The sequence below is a fragment of the Lissotriton helveticus genome, chromosome 5_1 (genome assembly GCF_964261635.1).
Source record: "Lissotriton helveticus chromosome 5_1, aLisHel1.1, whole genome shotgun sequence".
In the NCBI taxonomy this organism is placed as follows: domain Eukaryota; kingdom Metazoa; phylum Chordata; class Amphibia; order Caudata; family Salamandridae; genus Lissotriton; species Lissotriton helveticus.
Window position 1 is genome coordinate 1696588235 of NC_136065.1, and position 25339 is coordinate 1696613573.

Below are 25339 nucleotides of genomic sequence, written 5' to 3' on the forward strand. Positions count from 1 at the left end.
TTTGACAACCCTTTGATTCAGATTTGTTTTCCCTCCATTAACCTATGGGGCATTCTCACAAGAGTCAATCCATCGGACCGGTGTGAAACTGGGTTCTGAGACTCTTTCAGGTTTGAAAAACCTTCCACACCCCCACTACGCCACTGGACTGTAGTGAGGCCTCAGGCCAGCTACTAGTATACAGTGTGCTTTCAGCACGCCACTGCGCTCCTTCAGGCTCCAGAGTCGTTCGGAGGTTTTGGGATTCCTCACCTCCTTTCACTCCCTGAGAATTCCCTTAAGGCTGTGAGGCAATCTTCATCCTCCTGCAACACCAACGGAGGAGCTTCTGACGCAGACTTAGTCTGAACGACTCTGCACAACATAGTTAATCTGGCAGCTTCTCTAACAGGTGGTCACTGCCATGACCAACATATACCTGGTCTACCTTGGCTCAAAAGATGTGAAAGCAAATGCTATGAAAAAATAAAAACTTCAGATAACTTCAAAACTAATTGGGAAAGAGTACGTTATAGATTAAATGACCCAAGTTAGTTAATGAAAAAAGGTTAGTTTAAAAGCAAGGTAAGACGTAAGGATGTGAGTAACAATAAGAGTCTGTTTACAGCTATGGTTAGAGCTATGTTCAGACAGAGATAGATTTAGGGTTTAGGCTTGCACTTGGGTTAGAGTAAGGCATGGGATAGGCATACTGCAAGCATTTTATTTATATCATTTTATTTATATAATTTGTAAAGCGCCTGAATCACCCCGGATGGGGTATCCGCGCTAAGGACAAGTATAGGTATGGAGTGCAAAGTTAAACAAGCATTTACAATGCAATGGTTTTGCCTTTGTTAAAGTTAGAGCTATTGGCATTGCTCTTGACATTATTTGTATTTATGTTTTTTTTAACATAAATAAATGGCATTGTCATTTACAATAGCAGGACCCAGGGAAGAAAACGCGGTAACTCCCCCGAATCTGGTCCGGCCTTGACGGACAGATCCGGCTTCCAATGGCTAGCCTCCATTTATGGCGCTAGCCAATGGGAGCCGGGGGACGTTCCTATATCCCATATTGTAATCATTTGGATTTCGCCTGCGATGTCACGACCGCCTGCCAAAGCCCAACAGATAGTTGAACGGGTTGTGCAAGCGCCGCAGAGAATAGTGTACCACTGCCAGCCATCCTGCAGAAGTGACCCAACCCTTTCAGCCTTCTCACATAGCTAATATCACTACTGTTTTATTTGGTGCCTATAATTTCATAGTGCTTTGAAGATGCCTAACTGAGGCAATCGACACTACACAGAAACCCAATCACATCAGTTTGTTGTGAGCTCTATTCTGTACCTCCCTTCTAAAAAGTTGTGTTTCTTCCCCCTGAGGCCCCTTTTGAGAGACTGCTGAGAAGAGATATGTATGGCGTCCCTTTAGTAGGGCGTTTATGTTGTGTACACAAGAGTCATTGTGGGTACAATGCAGCAGCCTAGTTACTGATGATAGGTAGACACTGAGCTAGTCACTCTGTGGTCACTGCAGCGCATTGTCCATGCAGGAATTGGTGGCTGCAGTAGTCCAGTCACTACGATAACTCACACCCTGCAGGAAGTGGTCACTGAGGGAGAACAGTCACTAATAGCGCCCTGATACCAAAGGTTGATGCAGAGTGGCTTACCATGGATGTTGCTCGAAATGTGCAATCTATTTCACCACAAATTAACACTTTCACAGAAACATAAGTTGATCCCTTGAGAGAGAAAATGCACTGAAAGTAGATGGGTGATTGCGCAGGATCCTTATTACTGGAAACACATACTGTACAGATTGAAGGTCAGCTTTTCCAGCTTGCTGAGCCATTCTTGCCCTATAAGCTGTGTGGGATCAAAAGATTACCATGTGTTGGTCTACTAGAGATTCTTCCTTCTGCTGGTGACCGCCACTGAGCCTGTTCAGCCACAAGCCTGGGTGCAGCCAGTGAACTAGCACCGTCCCTACGCCCTGTCTAGTCACAGGTTCTCTAACCAACAGATGAATAAGGACAACGGCAAACCCTCTAATGTGCCTTTTTTTTTTAAGGGGGTGAGGGGTTATCGAGATTTTTGTGATAAAGGCAAGCACCTTGTGTGGTGCTGCTTGTACATGCTTGCAGTTCTTTCAAGTGCCTTACTGCCTTTCTGGTTTGTCCTGTGGGGATTGGCAGGAACTCTGCCAGACTCCCCGCCTCGGGATGCAGCCTGTCGCTGGCCCTCGAATGCACAAGTTTTCACAATCAACCCCAGAGGTGTTCTCAGCAAATATGAAATGTAAAGCAGCCCCCTGCTTCCGGATACAGCCTGTCACGTCACTGCCCTCGGATGCACGAGCTTTCACAATCACCTCCAGCGGTGTGCTCGACAGGTATGAAAGCAGACGCCCGGATTCTGGAAACAGCCTGTCATTAGCACATAAGTGCCAGTGCCTGGAACTGTCGTGGTCTGATGGGTAATGCGGCCATTCCTCGAAAGCAGAATAGGAAGGGAGAGGTGGTGAAGTGGTAGGAGGAGAGGAAGGGGTGAAGAGAGAGCGATGTAAAGAGTGTGAAAGTGAGAGGGTGTAAGTGGGAGAGAATGAGATAAAAGTACAGAGGAGGGAAAGAAAATGCCGGACAATCTGACTCTGTCTCAGGAGTCACGACAGCACAGATGTACCAAAGGGAGAGGCAGGGCCTCCTCTGGCATAGCCTACAGTCAGTGACTCTAAAGCAGCCACCAATGGGCGTTTAACACTCAAGGGGTCTTCTTTAATAAACTAAACAGGCCAGGGCGCCATTTCCTGATCCGATCTCCCAAAGCATTTTTTTGCAACTTCCAGTAACTAAGCCGCACCCGGCAGAGCCTCAAACTGTCTGCTGCCCAACAAACGAAACCTACAACAACAAACGCTATCAGGCAAGGCCCCTAAGCCACCCTCCCTCCCCCAACTTCGGCAACGGGACGGAATCAAAGTCACCCCGGGCCCCAGTAATAATCGCAGCAGTGACAAAAACACTAAAACTGACAGTGCCCCTATAATTATGAGGTTGTTGCATTGCCTTTGTCATCGTGATCTGTCCTCGTCGCTCTCGAGCAAGACTGCAGTGCAAACAGCGTGGCAATAGCAAGGAGAGGTCGCACAACACCCATGATGAAGGCTTATGGAGAGCGGGGGGGGGGGGGGAGGAGGGGGGGGCGGAGGCGGGAACGGGCACCGGGAGAGGCTGCAGAGCAGCACCGCCAACACCCAGAGATGCAGGCCGGGCCACGGGATTGCCAACAGCCGCCGCTGCCCCCAGGACAGAACCACATCGCTGCCGGCGGCTGAGATCCCCGGGGCTCCTGTACTCCCGAGCCTCCTGCACGCACGGGTCCTACCCACAGTACACGGCAGAGTGAGCTCCGCTCCGAGGGGAGCCGACCCTCGCTGCCCCTCCGAGAGGTCCTAAGGGGAGAACTCTCCGACCGCCTCCAAAGCTGCCCCCAGGACAGAACCACATCGCTGCCGGCGGCTGAGATCCCCGGGGCTCCTGTACTCCCGAGCCTCCTGCACGCACGGGTCCGACCCACAGTACAGGCAGAGTGAGCTCCGCTCCGAGGGGAGCCGACCCTCGCTGCATTTATGTTTTTAAACTCCCCATGACGTGCGACTTACTTTGCTACAGCACTGCGGGAATAAAAACTGTGCGTTTAAAAAGCAATAATTCGCTTGGGTAACATCTGAAGTCCTACCTTCTGTTTATGTGCATCGCGGACAGCTGAATGGCGTCCCCCTTTTTACAATACGGCTTCCGAACGGACACACGGGTAGCGGGAGGGAGCCTCCCCTAGCCCCAGCAAACAAAGCACTTACCTGGACTTCGTTCCGGGGCCGAGGCGGGACTTGCTCTTTCCCCGGGGCTCCTCCTTGCCTCGGGACAGACGACGCTGGCTGCTTGCTGCTCTCCACTCCTCCTCCTCCCGATGACACGGCGGAGGCTCGGCCGGCTGGGCCAATCCCAGCGCGGCCCTGGCTGTATGAAGGACGGCTGCTTCCCTTCGGCAGGAAGGCGGAGTCAAAATACAGTGCAAAGTGCCCCGTTTTAGATAAACGCAGCACACTATTTTCAAATGTTCTCTTAGGTAAGGAGTTGTGTACTTTTTTCCCTGTTTGGTCCCAACTAGTGAGATTAATTATCTTTGCATGGGCATCTAATTCCTCAGAGTCATTGTTTTAATTGCATGCTTTGCATTACGAATGGCAGGGGCATACTTTCTGAAACCAGCAGACACTCTCAACGACGGCTTCCGAACGGACACACGGAGAGGAGGGGGGGGGGGTGGAGGCGGGAACGGACACACGGGTAGCGGGAGGGAGCCTCCCCTAGCCCCAGCAAACAAAGCACTCACCAAAACAGAAGCCTTTTCGGTGACTCGTCCATGTCGGACCAGATTCGGGGGCGTTCCCGGCTTTCGGCTGACGTCGCGTGACGTCGGCAAAAGCCAAAGAATCTCGGGAACGCCCCCGAATCTGGTCCGGCATTGACGGACAGGCCCCTCGTCCAATGGCTAGGCTCCATTTATGGAGCCAGCCAATGAATGACGAGGGCCGACCCAAAGCCACACTACAGTTCTCATCAGGTTTTCGCCTGCGCGAAAAAGATGCGCAGAGCGCATCTTTTCGCCAGGCAAAACCTAAAAAGCAGTTTTGAGCTTTTTTATGAATCCAAGATAGTTGGTGGTAAGAGATATCCAAGGGTAGTTGATTCCATAGTTTGGGAGCCAGATAGGAAAACGATTTTCCTCCCAATCTCGCTTGCCTGATTCGGGGGATGACAAGCAGGCCTTTACCTTCAGAACAAAGGGAGCGTCACGGTATGTGTTTAACTAGTTTGTCAGCTAGATCGGCAGGGCCCATCTGGTTTAGGCCTTTAAATACAATGCAACAGATTTTAAAATGAATTCTTTTGCAAATAGGTAGCCAGTGAAGTTTGTGAAGTAAGGGTAGTGATGGAGCACGATAAGGTGCACTGGTTACCAAACGAGCAGCTGTATATTGCACCACCTGCAAGCTATGTAAGGCAGATTCCTTGACAGAAATCAGCAGAGCATTGCTAAAGTCCTAACGACTAAGTACCAAGGCATGGATCAGGTCTTTGCGTGTTGAAGCAGGGAGAAAATGGAAGACCTTGTGAAGAAGCCTAAGGGCATGGAAGCAGGCTCTTTTTGTTGCAGCTATATGTTCTTCCATGTTTAAATCATTATTTAATAATACCCCAAGATTTTCAACTACTGTCTTGGGGGAAGGTGCTGGGCCACCAGCTGGGAGACCAGCTGGTGACAGCATCCTTAAACAGCATTATTTCTGTCTTCCCTGCATTGAGTTGCAAGAAATTACTGCTCATCCAAGATGTAATGGCTTTCATGCCTTCTGCGAACATTCTTTGGATGTTAGGGGTGTCTTTCTTGTAGGAGAGCAGAAGCGGAGTGTTGTCTGCATAGGAAATCGGGATAAACCCGAGAATCCTGAGAAGTACTGAAAGGGGGCGACGTACACATTAAACAAGGATGGGCTTAAACAGGAACCCTGTGGTACCCCTTTGGTTACCAAAGTGGTCTTGGATTTGAAAGGTCCAAGATTGGGGGCGTGGCTACGCAGGCGATCGTGATGGCCGCCTGATTGTAGAGCTCCGCCGGACGGGCTGAAAGACGGCGACATTCCCATGTGATCCGGCGCTGCCAGGGGTCTGCAAATGCCCGCCTCTGCCCCCGGGGGCCGTGGAGTGCTGATGGTCGCTGCCTGAGACTGGAGGACGGCGTGGACGTTGAGGCTTGCGGAGGGGTGGTGGGGCCTGTCGGGTCCCGCCGGACGTGCACCCTAACGCGCCGGAGCGCCTGGTGAGTCTCCCTCGGGTTCCTGCGCCCCCCCCTTGGCATCCGGGTTGCTGTTGTGCCCCCCCCCGGTCCGTTGCTGGTCCCGGGCGGGTCCCTTTGGTGGGGGTTTTTGGCCCCCGGTGCTGCTCCGGACCTTCGGGCCTGGTCCGGCCTCGGGAGCCGGGGCCTCGATTTCTGGGCCTGCCTGGACTGGGTGGTGACGGGCGGGGGCGGCGGGCGGCTGTCCGGGGTGCGTTCGGGGGTGGCGGGGGGTGCGCGGGGGGGGTCCCTCGGGGGTCTCTAGGGCGGCCCCGCATATCTCCGTCTGGTGGGGGCTCTACATTCTCGCCCCCACCGTTGTCTTTTGCCATCGACACACGCCTGTTCCCTGCGCTGCCCATACCTTTGCTCCTGCTGCTGCCTCCTCATCCTAACGGCCGGCTGGTGGCAGGATGGGCCCACCAGCCACAACGCGACGGAAGGACCCCGCTCAGAAGCAGCTCAGCTTCGATAAACCCCCCCGTCTGCTCGGCCGACAATCAGACTGCCAGACCTGCTGCTTCGGCTAGCCCTGCGCCACCGGACATGGCGGGGATGGTGGCTGAAATGCTTGGTGAGATGCGAGCGGGGTTCAAGGCCATTGACTCCCGCTTTGACGCCCTTGATCAGAAGATGGCCGAGATGGGCGCGAAAATTCAGTCTCACGACCGGCGTCTGGATTTGGCTGAGTCCCGAGTCTCTGATCTTGAAGATGGTGCTACTTCCACGCTGAAACGACTGGAGCGAGTGGAGAAGATCCTCAAGGAGGTGGCCATTAAGAACGAGGATTTGGAGGCGCGCAGTAGGCGCAATAACATTCGCATTCTTGGTGTGGCGGAGACGACGGCCACTGGCCGCTTTGACACTTTTGTGGAGCAGCTCCTGATCGAATTGTTTGGCAGGGACACCTTTACAGCTAGCTTCGTGGTGGAGCGGGCGCATAGATCATTGGGCCCTCGTCCTGCCCCGGGCCTGCCACCTCGCCCCATCATTGCCAGGCTCATGAATTTTAGGGATAGGGATGCTGCCCTGAAGGCCGCTCGTGAGGCGGGCGAGGTGAAATGGCAGGGTGGGGTACTTTCCTTCTTTCCTGACTTTACGATGATGGTGCAAGACGCCCGTCGTAAGTACACTGGTGTTAAGGCCTCGCTGCGCAAGCTGGGACTGCGCTATGGCATGCTGTACCCTGCCAGACTGAGGGTGGACGTCGCTGGCAAGTTTCGCATTTTTGACTCCCCCGCCGAAGCACAGGAGTTCTGCCAAGCCTATAAAAACAGAGGGTCTCCGCGGTCCTCGGACAGAGCGCAGCAATCCCCCTACGAACATGGACTCGCAGGCTAGCGCTGACCTTTTTGCTGAGAGCGGGCAGGGCTGACTTCTGCCTGTTCTTCGATAGGCCATTCGTTAATACACTGCACTGCTAGCTGCTCGTCTCCTCTGGCAGGGCCCTTACACGTTGATATGATTTGAATGTCGACCTGATTGTTACGTCTGCCCGGCGGAGCGTTGCCTCCCCCCATGGCGCGAGCCGTATGGTGCTCATTTCTGAGATTGTTTTTCTTTTGCAGGATTTGCATTGGACTCCTGCTTCTTTCTACTGCTGTTGGTATTGTTTTTTGGCTCGGGTGGTGCCTCCGTGGGGTTTCCGTGAGGCTGGGTGGTGGGTGGGTAGGGGAGGGTGTTTCACGCATTAGTTGGAATGTTTCTGTGCATGCTTTGTTTTTTGTTTCGAGAGATGTCTGTTTTGCGGGAGGGTGGCGGCGGGTACACACAAGACTGTTCACTGATATCCTGTACGGTTTTGCATGGCTAGGGTAGGCCAGCAACCTGGTCCGTCCAAACTGGTGCTGATGTCGTAGAATGTCCGGGGACTCAGCGACACTAGAAAACGGAAGCAAGTCCTGAACTATGCGGCCCGACATGGGGTTGATGTGTTGTTCCTCCAGGAAACACACCTGGGACAGGCTGATTCCGCTATGGTTGCCAGGGGTTGGGGCGCGCACAGGTTCTTCGCCAACTACAGCAGGTATGCGAGAGGGGTGGCCATTTTAGTGCACAGACGGGTTCCTTACGTGCACTCTGATTGCATTCTTGATAAAGAAGGTAGATATGTGGTGGCCACTGGGACTCTTCTCGGCTTTAAGATGACTTTTGTTGTAGTGTATGGGCCCAATACTGACTCCCCTGCCACGCTCCAGTGTCTTCATGACGATTTGCTACGCATCGACACTGACATGTTGGTGGTAGGTGGAGATTTTAATCTGTTGATGGACCCAGCACGGGATAGCACCTCTACATCACCGGACTGCAAACCCCGCTCCCGTGCTGTGCTCTCAACCATGTGTGCACACTATCCCCTTATTGATATCGAGGCCCGGCTTCATCCCCAATCGCCCGCTTACACACATCATTCTGGATATCATAGTACTAGCACCAGGATTGACTATTGGCTCCTCTCCCCGGGTGTGGTGGGTTGGGTGGATACTCACTCTACGCTCCCCCGTACCTTTTCAGACCACTCTCCTCTACTTTTGACTCTGCTTGTTCCTAGACTGGGAGGGTACGAGAGACAATGGCGCTTTCCTGGCAAGGCATTGGCTGACCCGGTTTTTAGGGAGGACATTCGCGAGGCGATTGAGGGCTATTTTGAGCTTAACTCCGGCACTGTCGACACATGGGCCACGCTGTGGGAGGGTTTCAAGGCCACCATCCGGGGGGTATGCATCACGAAATACGTTGGGTCATTGCGCGAGATCCGCGCCACCATGTCTCGTATCGAGAATGACATTGCGGCGCTGGATAGTTCTGGCCTCCCGGACCCTGATGGCGCCTTGGAGGCCAAGCGTCTGGGATTGCTGCAAGATTTCAGGGATGCCGCAGACAGGGAACTACATTACTTGCACACTCAACACGCAGCCAGACAACACGGAGAGGGTGACAGACCTGGCAAACTCCTAGCACAGCTATTACGCCCCCCCCCGGCAGGCCTCCTATATTACCGACTTGCTCGATGACTCTGGCGTTCGCCACCAGACCACTCCTTCCATATGCGCCACTTTCCTGTCCTACTATAAAACGCTATACACCTCCTCCTTGCCTGATGACCGCCGTGACCCTGGCCCGTACATTGATGAGATCGCTATGGTGTTTTTGGAAAAGGGCATGCAGGATTTCCTTGCCGATCCCATCATGCCCGAGTACATTATTGAGGCTATCGACGCCTTGAAGGGCTCCTCGGCTCCTGGGCTGGACGGCTTTTCGGCTGACTTTTATAAGGAGTTCAAAGACGAGTTGGTGCCCCACCTTGTGGAGATGTACTCAGAGGCGTTAGAGACTGGCATCTTGCCTCCCACACTTCGAGAGGCGGTGATCGTGCTGCTGCCCAAACCTGGTCGCGACCCGTCCCACTGTGGCTCTTACAGGCCCTTATCGCTGCTTAACCTTGACTACAAAATCTTGGCCAAGGTTCTCGCTATTCGCTTGTCGCTCCTGATGGAGCAGATTATTTCCCCTGCCCAATCCGGGTTCGTCCCCCACCGCTCCACCTCCCTTAACCTTAGAACTCTCTTTTCTGTCCTACACAGGATAGACCCGGACACACCGGCGGCGGCGGTGTTTTTGGACGCCGAGAAGGCCTTTGACTCCCTGGAGTGGCCTTTCTTCCTGTCCGTCATGCGGCGGATGGGCATGCCCGCAATGTTCATTGCCACTGTTGAGCTGCTCTACACCGCCCCTCGGGCGAGACTACGCCTTAATGGCACCATCTCTGATAGCTTCCCCTTCTCGAGGGGCACCCGACAGGGCTGCCCTCTCTCCCCGCTGTTATATATCCTAGCCATGGACCCTTTGGTTCGGCACCTTCAGGAGCGGCATTTGCATCGTGGCCTCCAGTTTCGTACTGGCCCGCTCCTCGTCTCTTTATATGCGGACGACACCATACTTTATGTCCGGTTCCCTGAGACGAACCTGGAACCTCTTCTCCTCGAGATAACCCGGTTTGGGGAGTACTCTGGCCTTCGTATCAACTGGCGCAAGTCCGATGTCTTCCCCCTTACGCCCACCACGGTTCGTTGGGACAGTCCATTCCCACTGGACTGGAACACGGACTCGGTGAAGTATCTCGGTGTCCACATACACCTAGATACAGTCTCCATGGTCCGCCTGAACTACGGTCGGGCCTTGGACTTTCTGGAAGATAGCCTTGCCCACTGGCTTCGCCTTCCTCTTTCCATGGCGGGACGCATAGCTATCATTAAGATGGTGGTACTCCCCCGCTTCCTATACCTGTTCCACAACTTGCCGATCCCACTGACCAAGACCTTCTTCACCCAGCTGCGCTCACTGTTGCTGCGGCTAGTTTGGGGGGACAAGAACCCGAGAGTCTCCTGGCGAACCCTGACTCTGCCCTATGAACGGGGAGGTTTTGGAGTACCGGACTTTCACCTTTATTATCTTATTGCCCAGTGCGCTTACGCACACCCCTGGTTTCACCCGGATGCCCGGATACCCCATTTGCGGCCGGAGGCGGACATGGCGTGGCCAGTTGCCCTCAGGCTGCTACTGCCCAAGGGGCTGCCCCGTGACCCTCGGGATATCCAGACTGCCTCCACTACTTCCTGGGCTTGGATGCAGCTGCGTCGACTGCTCCGGAAAGAGGTGTTGTACTCGCCAGCCCTCCCACTCCCGAACCCCCACTGGCTCCCCATCACTTCTGAAGCAGTGGTCTGTCGTACTCTTTCCAAATATCAGCTTAACACTGTGGGAGATTTGTTCCCGGAGGGACACGTCTTTTCGGTCTCAGAGGACCACCGTTTTACCGATCGAACGTTCATGGACTCCTTCGTTCTTACCCGGTTGAGGTCCATGCTCAGGACTCAGTTTCCTACTTTCCCACTCCCTCCCGATGACTTGGAGGCCCTGACCTTCTTGATACAGTCCCCCAGCGGTGCGCATGTTGTGTCGAAACTGTACAAAATATGTGTGGCTGCTCTTCCTGCCCCGGACACGCGGGTGCGTGCAGCGTGGGAGACGGATCTGGGCGGACCCATTACTGACGACCAATGGTCCGCTTGCTGCCGGGCCACCAAAGACGTCTCCATCAACACTAGACACAAACTGATTCACTTCAAGTTCTTACGGCGGTTGTACTTCACACCTGCCTTGGCTCACAGACTCGACCCATCGAGGCCGCATCACTGTCCCAAATGCAATGCCCCACACGCTGACTTTGCCCACCTCGCCTGGACGTGTCCCAAACTGCAGGACTACTGGTTGCAGGTACACCATATACTGGGTAACATTTTAGATTGTGTCCTGAGTCCCCTGCCCGAGATTGCGTTGATGGGGTATGTTGTTGAGTTTCCCCGCTCCACGAGGAAACTGGCTGCCATTGGTTTTCTGCTTGCGAAAAGGGAAATTGCTATGCTCTGGGGTTCTAAGCGCATTCCCACCTCGAAGGCATGGCTCCGCAGTCTGGCCCAGTGTAACATGAATAATGCGGAATACTCCGCACAGCTCCCAACCGCTTCGCGCCCAATCGACATATGGGGCCCCTACAGACAATACATTTGCAAGCTAACACAGGCGGCACAGTCCCAGGTGGCGAGCTCTCTGGTTCCGGAGGGGGTGGGTTAGCTGCTCTTCCCCTGGCTGATCTTCATTGTCAGCTGTGCTCACGTTGGCTACTGTTTGCCGTGCCTGCTCTACTTACACTCAACTCTTGGTCACCCAGACATCTTATGACCACCCATGCAACCGATGTTACCATCTTTTCATGTTCGATGTGTCGTTGTCCGCTCCCTCTCCCTTGTAGGCGTCTCTCTAGTTGATGGTTTTTTTTTTCTTGCATTTATCTATCTCTTTGCATCGCATGTGTACATGTACGTATTTTTAGCAAACTGGAAAACGGAAAAATGAAGTTTCTAGAATGTGTTGCTCTGCTCATCATATTGTTGGTCACATCTACCTATGTTTTCATTTTGTATTCCTGTTCATATTGTCGCTGATTTTCTCTACACGCTTCGTGACTGTTTGCTCCTATGTACCAACCTAATGCGAATAAAGAGATTTAAAAAAAAAAAAAAAAAAAAAAAAAGTCCAAGATTCACCGTCTGTGTCCTGTCTTTGAGAATGTCCCGCAACCAGTCTAAGGCTGAGTTCTGGACACCAGTAGACCGCAATTTGTCCAGCAAGATCTGGTGTGAGATGGTGTCAAATGCGGCGGACAGGTCAAGCAGTATAAGAATTACTGCATGGCCAGCGCCGCCAGCATTAGTGTTAGCATCTGTAATTGGCTTAGCATTAGGGGTAGGACGGTTAACATGGGTTAATTGATGAGGTGAGCATAAGGCATAGAGGCTATAGGTTAGAAAATAGAACATTATTATTTATTTGTAGAGCGCAATATCATCCTCTGATGTGTGTGCATCAAAATGCCCCTGCCAATAATAATAATCATAGCAAAGACAAAACAACTGAACTGCTACAAATGCAGGAGGTAATTGAGCAGGTTAAGGGGGTTTGGTATAACCCCAGTCCCCAAAAATATCCAAAACAGGTAAAGTTTTAACTTTATGTTTTCAAGCTTATTGTAAATTACATAGGTCCCAATCACAAGTAGGCCTGTACATTATTATCATTGTGCAAGACCCATTTTTGTGCTGGGGTAAATTCCAGCAGTATAAACCTGCCGAAATATACCAGGGGAAAAATTCCAACTAATTCCCATATATGCGGCATTTGATACATAATTCCCCACTTTTCTTGAATACACTCTTAACATGGGGGTATTGGCATTTATTGGGTACAGAAAATGCCCCACACGATTCCATATCACTTGTAATAAGGCTGTACTTTTTAAACATTTCTTTATTGGGTTTGGAATAGGAAAAAAAACATTACATTACAGCGGTAGGAAATATTGCAGTCACATTGCTAGGAAACTCCACATTTACTCGGAACATGCACTTGTTATTCAAGAATTCAGCCTGTACATCTTTCCCTGCTGCATCAGCAGACAGTCCGTCCCACCGGCACTAAACGTTGTGCCTTTGTCCCCATGCCGACCGCACATAGTGAAAGAAAAGTGTGCATTCCAATATGTCTTTAGCAAGGGTATAACATTTTAGGAAAGAACAAATTACTCATGAGAGTTGACTTGGGAACAGATCTGTCTACTAAAGGCCGCAATATCTTATTCCCCTGGGTGGGCACGTTAGGGCACAAGGGTGGCAGTCTCTAGTGGATCCCAAGGGAGGTAGGGGGACGGACGGACAGACAGACGCACACACATTTCCACCCTTTCTCTGTTGGTTTTATCCTGAGAGACATAAGACAGGAAGCCAGCTACAACCTCCTGCCAAGTCAAGTCAAGTCAAAGGATTTTATTTGTGTAGGTACTCAACCGAGGACCACAAATGTAGAAAATGAGATAAAAATTAACAAAAAAGAAAAGTACATCACAAATTAATATAAAGCTAGTGTTGATTTAAAAAATTTGTACAAATTATAACATACAAACTCATTCGGGGGGTTGATACCTGCTATTAATATTTCGGAATCTTTTACTAACCTACAGGATCTATATATCGGCAAAATAAACTGAGCGCGAGCAGCTACTACTTTAAAGTTTGGGCAAATAAACAGTAAGTGTTCCACAGTCTGCTCACCCCCTTGACATAGCAAACATAGATGAGAGAGATCTCCACGTGACCATTTTGATTTAAAAGATTGTACAGGTAAAATCCCTGCTCGAAACATAAAAATCACCCTCCTTGCACTATGAGAAAGACAAAATGAAATATAAGGGGGTATATTCTTGTACTCTATAAGTGTAATAAAGGGTTTGAATAATTTAAGGCGCTGGCTGTGTGCATAGTCCAAATCATAGCTCAACCGAGGAGTAAAACATTTTAGAAAGAGTTTTAGTTGTGACGCGGACCAAGTCTTTAAGATTTCTATAGAAATTTCAGCCATTTGGAGTGCCGCAGACAAGTTAACTAGAAAAGTTTGATTATCTACATCTGTGCCGAAAGTCTCTTTTTGCAGCAGAAATCTGAGGGTACCCTCCGTAGCGTGAAGAAGATTAAAGGCCCATCTAATTATATTTGCCACAGCAGTGGCAAAAGCACTAGTGATTCCGAATTCCAGCCGTAAAACCTGAACTGGTGTTGCAATTGGAACCCTCATCATTTTTTTCAAGATTTTCCCCTCTTGACGGTCCATGAAGCCCCATTGTTGAATGGGAATGTATTCTGTAGCATATGACAGGACTGCAGGTATTTTTACTTTATATATCTTTATTAATGAGGAAAAATGCCTGCTCCCTGTGGCGCTATATAGTCTGGACAGAGTTCCTGCATGTAAGTCAGATTTTTTCTTTAACTTCTCAATATGCTTTGTATTTGAGAGATTCTTGGTAAGAATCCTGCCAAGATAGATGTATTCTTTTTCTTCTTCAACCTTTTCATCTCCTAGCCTCCAATTGTATTTGGCACTTTTCTTCCTCCCAGAGAAGGCTACAACTTTAGTTTTCCCTATGTTCGGAATTAAGAAATTGTCCTTTGAGTATTTGAACAAAATATCAAGGGAATTTTGCAAACCAAATGGTGTGAGATCGAATAAGACTATATCGTCCGCGTAGAGCAGCGTATGAACTCTTTGCTGGTTAATTTTTGGGGGCAAGCTAAGGCCCTTTTCTAATTGTTTAGGCAAGTCATTTAAATATAACGAAAACAGCATGGGGGCTAATAAACAGCCCTGTTTGAGGCCGTTTTCAGTATATATTACTTTCGTTAGTCCTTTTTCGCCCCCCATTTGGACTCGACACCAAGTAGTTGTATGGAGGCTAATAATGGCCTGTAGCAGATGTTCGTTAATTCCCAAACTCCTCAATTTTTTCCATAGTGTCGGACGGTCCACTCGGTCGAATGCAGTCGAGTAATCTATAAAGGCCATGTAGACCGTCTGTTTTTTTCTTGTGACATATTTGTCCAGGAAAAACTGAATAATTGCGATGTTATCTGTGACAGAGTGTTTGGGTCTGAAGCCTGACTGGAACATAGGTATCAACCCCAACGAAAAGGCCCAGTTTTTTAATTGTAGGAGGATCTCTGCTGCGAAGATTTTCCCAGTAGCATCCAGCAGAGCTATTTGGCGATAATTTCCTGCTACCGTTTTGGAGCCTTTTTTGTGAATTGGGATAATTGTACTCCCTTGCCATGACTTGGGTACTTGACCACAGGACATAATGTGGTTAAAAAGTGGAGTTAGTAGAAGGCTCCATTCCTTAGGGTTTGTTTGCAGGGCCTTTATAGGAATTTGATCAGGGCCGAAAGCTCCTGTACTTCTTGCCCTCCTAATGTGTGTTTCGACCATCACATTTGTTGTTTTCGGGATTACTATTTCCTTTACATTTTCCTCCACTTTATTGGAACCGTTTGTTTGCGATTTGTCCACATTTGTTTTGTAGAGTTCTGCCAAGTAGAGTTCCCACTCTTTCGGAGGAACAGGTACTGCTTGTAATTTCTTTTTTGTGCCCGATAGTTTGGCTATTATGGACCAATAGGTTCTCTGATTTGATTCTTTGGCAGCAATTTGTAATTCGACCCAGTTTCGATCTTGGAGGGATTTTCTCTCCCTTGTTTTTCCTCTTCTCAATTGGTTTTTTACTTTGTTTATTTCCTTCTTTTTAGCAGGAGAGGGGCAAAGGTATTGAGCACGTATCAATTTATTTAGGGTCTTCCTTATCAATGAATTCCCTGTTTTGTTGTTATTTTTCCTTTGTAAATTAGTATTGTTTTTATGAGAATTCATTTTAGTTATTACCTCTTTAAGTTCAATGAGCATGATCTCAAAGTTTTCAATAGGATCATCTGAGTAATAGTTCCTTAAGAAGTACTGATGCTCAATCAAATTTGTTATTTTACTCAGGGAGGACGGATTCCAAAAAATACGTCTCCGATCACTGTTTACCAGAGTATCTTTTCTTTCGAGAATCATCGGACCTTCTTCTGCTGACTGGGCAGACCAACTGATTCTGAGTTGCATGACAGCATGGTCACTATCAGTGGTGAAATTGGAGCAGAGATGGGACATAGTTTCGAACTGGTCCTTGCCGCAAATGATGTAATCTATTATTGACGGTCTCCCGTTACCCTGCCTTGTATAAGAGGCCGGGATGTCGCCTTCCACATTCCCGTTAAGAATGGTTCCATTTATGGTAAGTAGTACTGATAACAGTGTTTTCCCTCTTTTGTTCGATCGGATATCTCTGGGGAATTGAGGGATTAAAGGTTCCAAGTTTTCCTCTTCCAAAATTTTTCCCCACTTTTTTATTTCTAAATTGGAAATCTTCCCGTTAAAGTCACCCAATATCAAGTAATTTGGGAACAAAAGGGCTTCCATTATTTGTGTAATAATTTGCAGGGTATCGTCATATAAAGTGTCATATTTTTTTCCTGGGGGGGCATAAACATTAAAAAGTAGCGTTGTTCTCGTTGAAGTCGAATTGTAGGCTTTCAGAGACAGTTTGATACATTGCACATTTTCACTATTGGTTTCCACTATCTCTTGTGCCCATAGGAGATCCTCTCTCATTAAAATTGCCAATCCCCCTTTGGCATGTCCCCGATATGAGGGTTTTGCACATATGTTATACACATAGTAACCTTGTTGTACAAAGGGCTCGGTTTCCCAAGTTTCTTGAAGGGTCAATATGTCTGGCTGGGAAGCAAGGACTTCCTTCATTTTTTTTCTTGATCTACCAGCAATGTTCCACGTTATGACCTTTAGACCTTGGTTAAACAGGGTACTTTAATTGATTTGGGCCTTTGTTATTGTTTAACATCCCTGGTAGCCACGTCCAGGAGTTCTCAAATTTATTTTCATCAGCATTTTTTGCCTTCGATTCTATGTGCCACACTTCCCTTTCCCCTTTTTTTATACGAATTTTTAGAATCTCTTCTCCCTGTTGTATATCACTAATTTGGATATCCTCCAGATCTCTTTCAGTCCCCAAAGAATGTTTCCCCTCATTCAGGTGCAGTGAGGAGAAAAGTTGAGTGTTGATTTTGGGAATTGGATTATTTTTATTTCCTTTAAGCTCGATTTTCTCAATGACATCGTAGCCAAATCGATGTATTATCTCCTTTTCCTTCAGGATAATACTTGGTATTACTGGAGACCAGAACGAGACCACTGCGATTTTACTCAGACCACGCTTTGGAAATGATACTAAATCGATGTCACTACTCGTCATGAATTGAAGAGACTTTATATTTTGTAAAAGATGAAGGATCCTGCTTCTATTCAAAGGAGTATAGTCAGTTGGAAAGAGTTCCTCAAATTGGAGGACGTTTGATTGGGAGACGATCTTCCAGAGTTTGTCCTCCTCACAGACGGTTATATCAGCGTTTTCTTGTCTTGTCGTAGAAACCGTGGTTGATGGAAAATATACTTCCGCCTTAGGATTCAAGGATCTCTTTATGTCAGTGTTTGTTCGTTTTGGGGATTCTCCTTTTTTTCTCCAACATGGCATATTTGTCTCGTCATTTTCCTCCTGTAGATCCTTTTGTGCTATTTTGATTTGTTGAAATTTCAATTTACGGCTTTGCTTTTTGCGAATCCTCCTTAAAGGTTTTTTCTTCTTTTTGTTTTTTCCTATGATAAAGTCATCCTTAACTGGGTTTGGTGTTATTACTCCTGAAGGAATTTCAGGGTTAATTTCCTCATGCAGTTCCTCGACTTTTTCTACTGAATTGATATAAGATCTTTCCTTTTTCGTTTTTTTATTAAAAATCGGGAATTGTTTTTGTTTTTTTGGATGGTTTTCTCTAAACAGTCGTTTTAAGGAGTATATAGTGTATTCATTGCAAAGTTCCGTTTTTTTCCTTTTATCCGGTGATTTAAGATCGTCTTCTGATGTCTGAGTAGAAGAATGACAGTTACTTTCCTTAAGTACGTTTTCTTTACGCAAATTATTGTCTTCTATTTTTCCTTCTTTAGTTTTTAAGGTCTCCTTTTTCCTTTTCTCTTCTACTAGAAATTTCAAGATGCCTATTTGGACATCTAAAGTTTGATCAGAATTTTCAAGAATGTTACTTAAAAAGGAGAGAACTGATTCGAGAATCTCTTGTAGTGTGAATAGAGCCTTTGAGAGAGGAATAGTAGATTTTTCATGATTATTGTCTTCTATTAAAAAGGGATCCAAAAAGGAATCTTGTTCATATGTAGAAAGTTTTTTTGCGTCAATGGTTATTGACCCTTGCTCTAGTTTATTCACTACCGATTTTTTGTTGGATATACTGAGATCCTTTAGTGTTTGGGTGCTCCCAATGCCCTTTAACGGGAGTAAGTCGGAGTTCGAACTTTTTTGTTCCGATGTGAGGTTGAAAATACTCAAGTCTTCTATTTTGTGTAGACTCTCATGTTCTATTAAAGGCGTTGATGATTTCACCAAACTAGTATTGGGATTTTCTAGTTGTTGTTCCATTGTTTTATTAAGGGACTTGCTAGCAAACACGATTTCGCTGACATTTTCAAGCAAGTGCGCGGATGCCGATAAACAGGTGCGATCGGCCAGACTCCCAGTTGTTTTATTTTCAGAGGCAGACATTGATTTTTTCAGGTTTCTTTTTTACTGATAAAGACGAAAAGTATTCACTGATTGCTGGAGTCAGGGTGTTACGGCCAGCCTTTAAACCTTTATCCGTGGATTTTCTAACAGCTTCCTCTGTTCCTAGTCGTTTCATAAAAATAGTTCTTGATCGTAGTTTTTTTAAACCCATTAAAGAGATGTCTTGAGCCACTTTTGTCGCCGGAGAGGAGAATAATAAAAGAAGAAGTAACAGAAGGAGAGAGAGTGTTACCTTTTTCCGATGCTTAGTCTCGGAGTTGATCACAATATGTTCTTTGGTCGTAGATGTTAGGGATATGGCCCGTCCCGTCCACGGTCGTCCCCGGACGGCCACAGACGGCCCGCCCTTTGCCCGGGCTTAGCCCCGAGCTTTGCCCCGCGCGCGTCCCGCTTAGCGCGTAATTAGGCTTCCTTTTGTGGTAATGATGTGCCACCCTATTGGCTAGAGTGGGGGTGTGACTCTGGGAGGGGGCGCGGCTCACGCGGGAAGAGGACCAGCTGAGAGGTGGTGATTGCTGGTCCTCGCAGTCCCGGGGCCGGCGCCTCTCTCTCCACTGCGGTCACCAGGTAGTGTAGAAAGCTCCCTCGACGAGTTAGGCTATAAATCAGCTCCTCTGCCTCCGAATATCCACGAGCAGGGCTCTGCAGCACAGTGTCTCTGGGGCAAAACAAGTTCTGTAGCACGAGCGGCACCCGCGAAGCGGGGGCCGCGAGAAGTTATAGAAACTGCTGGGGGTGTGACTCTGGGAGGGGGCGCGGCTCACGCGGGAAGAGGACCAGCTGAGAGGTGGTGATTGCTGGTCCTCGCAGTCCCGGGGCCGGCGCCTCTCTCTCCACTGCGGTCACCAGGTAGTGTAGAAAGCTCCCTCGACGAGTTAGGCTATAAATCAGCTCCTCTGCCTCCGAATATCCACGAGCAGGGCTCTGCAGCACAGTGTCTCTGGGGCAAAACAAGTTCTGTAGCACGAGCGGCACCCGCGAAGCGGGGGCCGCGAGAAGTTATAGAAACTGCTGGGGGTGTGACTCTGGGAGGGGGCGCGGCTCACGCGGGAAGAGGACCAGCTGAGAGGTGGTGATTGCTGGTCCTCGCAGTCCCGGGGCCGGCGCCTCTCTCTCCACTGCGGTCACCAGGTAGTGTAGAAAGCTCCCTCGACGAGTTAGACTATAAATCAGCTCCTCTGCCTCCGAATATCCACGAGCAGGGCTCTGCAGCACAGTGTCTCTGGGGCAAAACAAGTTCTGTAGCACGAACCTCCTGCCATAACTCCGTGATTGGTTTTCTGCGCAGACCCCTGAACTCTTCCGCAGTTAAGCCCCTTCTGCTGCAGCCCATGTTCCCACCACCGTCCACCAAGTACAGTGGGGTGGGCCACGTGGGGATGTCCATTGGCGTGCTATATCTCTACACGCTCTTCCCGGATGCAGGTCTAGACACCTAATGCCCCCTATTATCTCTGACCGCATTTTATAGAAACTAAGCAGGCATATCTCTGCTATACAGTTGCGTTCAACCAAGGGAGTGCCCAGGTCTGTCGCTACCTGTGCCCAAACGACTGGGAATTCCTATACCATACCATATGTAAAAAGCACGCATCTGCCTTAGTGGAGCACCTGTCAGTACCCTGGAACATAACGTTTAGTCTATGTGGTGTTAGATATGTACAATGCAGGTAGTTGAATTGGGTAAATTTAAACCTTTTGTTGCGTGTGAAAGTATAGGAGTGCTCAATAATTTTGTCCCATTCCTGTCCCACAAAGGCCCTACCAAGCAGGTTCTTCCAGTGACCTCTCAGAGCTGGTAAGTCATCTACCCCCATGGTCAGTGCCATTTTATACAGCCAGGAGACCAGTTGACTTCCTCAGCCAAAGGTCAGCAAAGTCTGCAGTAACTCCTGGACTGCGGGTTCAGGGTACCATACAACCGCCAAACCACAGAAACCAGTGCGTCATAGGTCAGGAATGGAGAGCCCATGGGGCCGCCGCCCCCAGCTCTTCCAGAGTTTGAAATGTCAGAGTAACAGTCACCAATAGACTTCACACGGTCTGCAGTCCACCCTTCCAATCCTCTGGCTGTAAAGTATTCTCCCCTAGCCTCGGGAACCCAACCAGCGGTAAAACCGGCACACAGAGTGGAGCCAATCCCACTCGTCGACAAGCACACCTCCAGCACCTAAGCGCCATATGCAGAAGTCACGACCAGTGCTTAGGGCCAAACTGGACCCTAGTAGCATTTCAAGCAATGCCCCAACATCTCACAGGTCGGCCGCAAAGTAATAAAGTGCAAAGTTCGGGACCCCAGTCACCCTCTAACAATCGGCCTCTGTAGCGAGCAGAGGGACACCCAGTTTCGCTGTCTGTCCCAGATGAGTTACCGGAATAATCTATTAACAACTTTGAACCATGCCCTTGGCACCCAAATGAGTAGATTTTCAACGTATTATAGAACTCTGGGCAGCCTGACTGTTTTCATCAGGGCCACCCGAGCCAAGATGGAAAGCTTCAGCGTCCTCCAGAATGCACAAATACCTCGGAGAGCCAGGAGTGCTCTCCCAAGGTTCGCCTTTTTTATATTATTGTCTGTGTGATAGATCCAACCCCCCAGATATTTAGGAGTTCTCAACTCCTTCTTGAGTCCAATATTTAACACTGCATCTGGGGGCTCTGTCAATCCTGGTGACACAGGGAAAGGCATGATTTTCTCCAGTTTGATCGAAGGCCAGAATCACGACCGAACTCCTTCAATAGGGTCCCAACACCACAGAATACCCGTGACCCTCAATAACAGGAGCAAATCGTCTGCATAAAGCGAGACCACATGTTCCATTTCATGTAGTGGGAACCCCCTTCCCCAGCCTCTCTTCTGCATCAAGCACGCAAATGGCTCAACCGCAAGTGCAAACAGCATGGGAGATAGGGGCAACCCTGCCGTTTAATACAACGAACCCCAAAGGAGTCCGAGATACACCTACAAGCGCGCACCTGTTCACTTATATGCATGTATAATAGCATGAGCAACAAGGAGCAATACGCCATTACATCTGGGGCACCTCGTGGGTTTAGGGATATCGATGATGAGAGCCTCCTGGCTGTCTCTGGAAGGCCTCCATTATCCAACGCACCGGCATACATCTCAGCGGGGCCAAGTAGGCAGCGTATGCCTGACATGCGTTTTGACACCTGGTAGGTTCCTTATGGCTGCTCTAATTACCTGTTCCTTGATAAGGGCACCCAGCACCTCTTCCTCCTTGGGCGTCAGCCGCTGTAGAGTCACTTGATTCAAGAATTAATGAAGTATCTCCCCTGCCTCCGGGGCGTCTGCTTTGTACAGTTCCTTATAATGGGACATGCACACCACACATATGTCTGTTTGAGAGTGAACCAGTTCTTCATTCGGGGCAGTCAGCTGGGTAATAGGCTTCTCCCGGTCTCCTGACTGTATGACCCAAGTCAGCAGCTTCCCAGCCTGTCCCCCCACTACACACGCTGTATTAAGATACTCTCTCCGTTTTAGGGAGCTGAGCCTTCTCTGTATCTCCAAGTGCCTCTCTCAGGTTCTGGAGAGTCTCAGGACAGTGCTTCTTCTCATTTTTGAGGTAGCAGATCTTCTCCCTCCCTCAGGTTCCACTGAGCCTGCAACAAATGGTCCACCCCACTGACTGACCCAGGCAAAGCCCCCGCATAAGTTGACATGTGTGGCCAGGTAGGTGGTGTTGGCAAAGTAATCCACAATAATATCCACCAGAGGGTCTCTGAATGTGGGCTCACTCAAATAATTAGGGTTGAGCTGCCAGATGGTTATAGGTGACAACCTCTTCTTCCAGTCCAGTCTGCAGGGGATAGTGGTCCGACTTGGTGCGTTTCAAGTAGTCTGCTCGCCCAACTTGAAACGCAAACTTCGCCGAGTACAATACAGTATCTAGACACACATGCAAGTCATACATGTGGGAGTAAAGGGGGAATTCCCTCCGCCCTGGGTTGTGGTTCCTTCACACATCCCTGAGGGCCCAGTTATCTTGCAATGCACTGCTATTTTGGATTAGTCTCACCACTGGCGAGTCTGAAAAGGGGGGGGGGAGTGGATTGATTTAGTGCTGTGTCCACCACCCCATTGTAATCACCCCCCAGTAACATCGGTATACCCTAGTGACATGAGCGGACCCTGGAAAGCTCTGAAAAATAATGTGCTTGGCCCACGTTCTGGGCATATATGCTTCCCATTAATAGCCGGAGCCCATTGAGCCTCCCCACTGAAATCGCATAGCCTCCCTCCCTGTCAATATATGTCTGTACAATCTCCAAGGAGTTCCTGGATGGCCCATGCCAATCCTCCTCTGGAAAAGGCAGAATACTCCGTCACAACGACTAGGCACCTCCACCTCCTCTCCTGTTGGATAATCTCAAGGCCGGTCCAATGAATTTCCTGGAGAAGGGCCACATCGATATTTCTACACTTCAGAAAAGAAAGTATTTTATAACGTTTGTTGATCGAGCCCATCCCTCGTACATTCCATGTGAGAAACGAATAGTGTATCAACGTCTCAATCATGATGGAATCAAGTGTTATGGTCCAGCGTGCCCCACCCGCCTCCTCCTCGGTAATCAATAACGCAGCCATTCACATTCACCAAGCTAAATCAGTAAAACATTCCCCAAAGTGTCCCATCTCCCCCTGGTCAGATTAGCAACGTCCCTCTGGCCAAAACGACCAAACATAGGTGAGTACCAAATCTCCAATACCAGTCTACTCTAAGGTGGTGTCCAGCTTGGGGAAGTCGTCGTAATGGCTGATATAGGCGCAGCACCACCGCTGACTCCCTTCTATACATGCAGTGTATGGACAGGTGTACCAGGAGCTGGCCTACTCCTGTGAAGTATGAGTCAAGTCCTCTGCCGCTGTCACTGAGCAATATGAGGGGGCAATTCGCAAGGGAGCCCTCTCCCTCGGCTGTTACCCCGAAGGCATGTTGTAGTTCAGGTGTGGAGACCAGCCAACAAGAGAGGCCGTCCCCATGTTATAAGTCATCTGCCGTCCTAAGCACGATGTGGGGGCAGTCAGTGAATTCCTCCATTGCAGCATCTGGGTCTATATGGTCAGAAGAGGCTGTTGTGTTTCTGTCATTCGTGGTCCTCCTCTGCAATGTCCCCATGTAAGAGGTAGCCTCAAGTGCTGCTGCTCTCTCCTTTGTGCCTTCTTTCTGGTTCGTTCATGTAATCCTGGTGGCTTCGCTGTGTGTCTGGTGGCAGCGTCTCAGTCACGCTGTGCTCCTGACCTGCTCTCTGTTTAGTCCAGCTTTGTAGCATTGTAGCCAATCACATACCACCTGCAGCTCAACAAAGAATAGTGACTTACCATCCAGCAGGACTCGGAGGAGGGCAGGGAACTAAAGCATGTACTTAATTCCAGTGTCCCTCAGCTCTCTTTTAACGGCAAGGAAGGAGGCACGTCTTTGCTGGACTAGCATAGTATAGTCTGGAAAAATAGCCACCAAGGCCTGTCCTATTGGAAAGTTGCACACCTTCCGGGCTTTCTACACTATCAAACCTCTATTCCTGTAATTCAACAAACAAGCTACCACAGGTCTAGGGGGCTCCAGGCGGCGGAGGTCTTGCAGAGATCCTGTGCGCTCCCTCTAGGGCAAAACAAATAAAGTGATAGTCCCTGTGGAGCAACCTTATTCAATAACCATCTCTCAAAAAAAGTCACCATGTCTGTTCTCTTCGTCTTCTCCAGTACACCCACTATCTGGATGTTGTTGCTGCGGCCCTCTGCATGCCTGTTCATCAACTCCATAGGGCGCAGCAGGTCAGTCACCTTGGTCTGTACGCCTTTGACCGTGGGGCCCACCTCCTCTGGGGTGTTGTTGTTGCGTTTTACCTTATCTGCTAACTTACAATGTTCATCTTAGAGTATACAGAGTTTGTTAAGACACCTTCTCAATTTTACCTCCCAACACTTCTCGTGAGGCATTCACTACGTTCAGGATTAGGTCCAGCTTGACTGATGAACCCCGTAGGCAGGCAGGGTTCCACCTTCAGCACCGCGACCAGGCGCTCAACCACCAATGTATCCTTGCTTCCTTTGGCGTGCACCATGGTAGACCCTCTACTGTCAGTCACCTTCATCCACAAGGGTGGCGCCAGACAGGCCCAGAGGTAGTGTTTAGCTCCAAGGCCGTTGGGATATCGTGATACTTTGAGGGATTAGTAGTGAGAGGGTCTCTAGGGGGCATCCTCTCTCATCAATCGCTCAGGGGGCCGCAGGGTTATGCCACAAGAAATGCTGTTGCCCCTCAGCACCCTCGGCTATCACTGACTCCCGCACAGACTGCTCCCTGATTTTCAGGCAGGCCCTTAAGGTCCACCCATAGGATGGGCACGACCAAGAATTTGGCCACCGCACCCCGCAGCTTTACCAGTCCTCCACCATTTGTAGGACGGCCTAGAATCACCCAGCAGCCATCTCCAACCTGTCCCAGAGGGGTGTCACCAAACTGCAGTCTGCTGGGATCCCTCACTTCCACTGCTGTCTCTTCCTGGTCTCCGGGCGCCTGATCAGGCAGCCACATTCAAGGTCGCAGCAGCGCCGCACTCGCTATCTTGTGTCCAAAGCGATGGTGGTCTTCATGCTTTTCCCTGACCCCACATGGGGTCCCCCAGCCCGTTTTGCTGTCCTCGCCAACCACTCGGATGGCAATGAGGCATGGCACAGACCTTGCTCCTAATGGGGATCTGGGGGCCAGGGGACCAAAGGAAGGTCAGCCCTCCGGGGTTTTTTGGGGAAGTGGTTGCCTATCTTTGGGCTATGTTGGTAGCCCAAC

The 25339-nt window shown here is 49.4% G+C and overlaps 1 protein-coding gene across 1 annotated transcript in view; it reads right to left on the bottom strand.

Annotated features, from left to right (window-relative positions):
- The window catches only part of PSME1 (proteasome activator subunit 1), a 172329-nt gene that overhangs the window by 50695 nt on the left and 96295 nt on the right, over positions 1-25339 (bottom strand). The window lies entirely within an intron of this gene.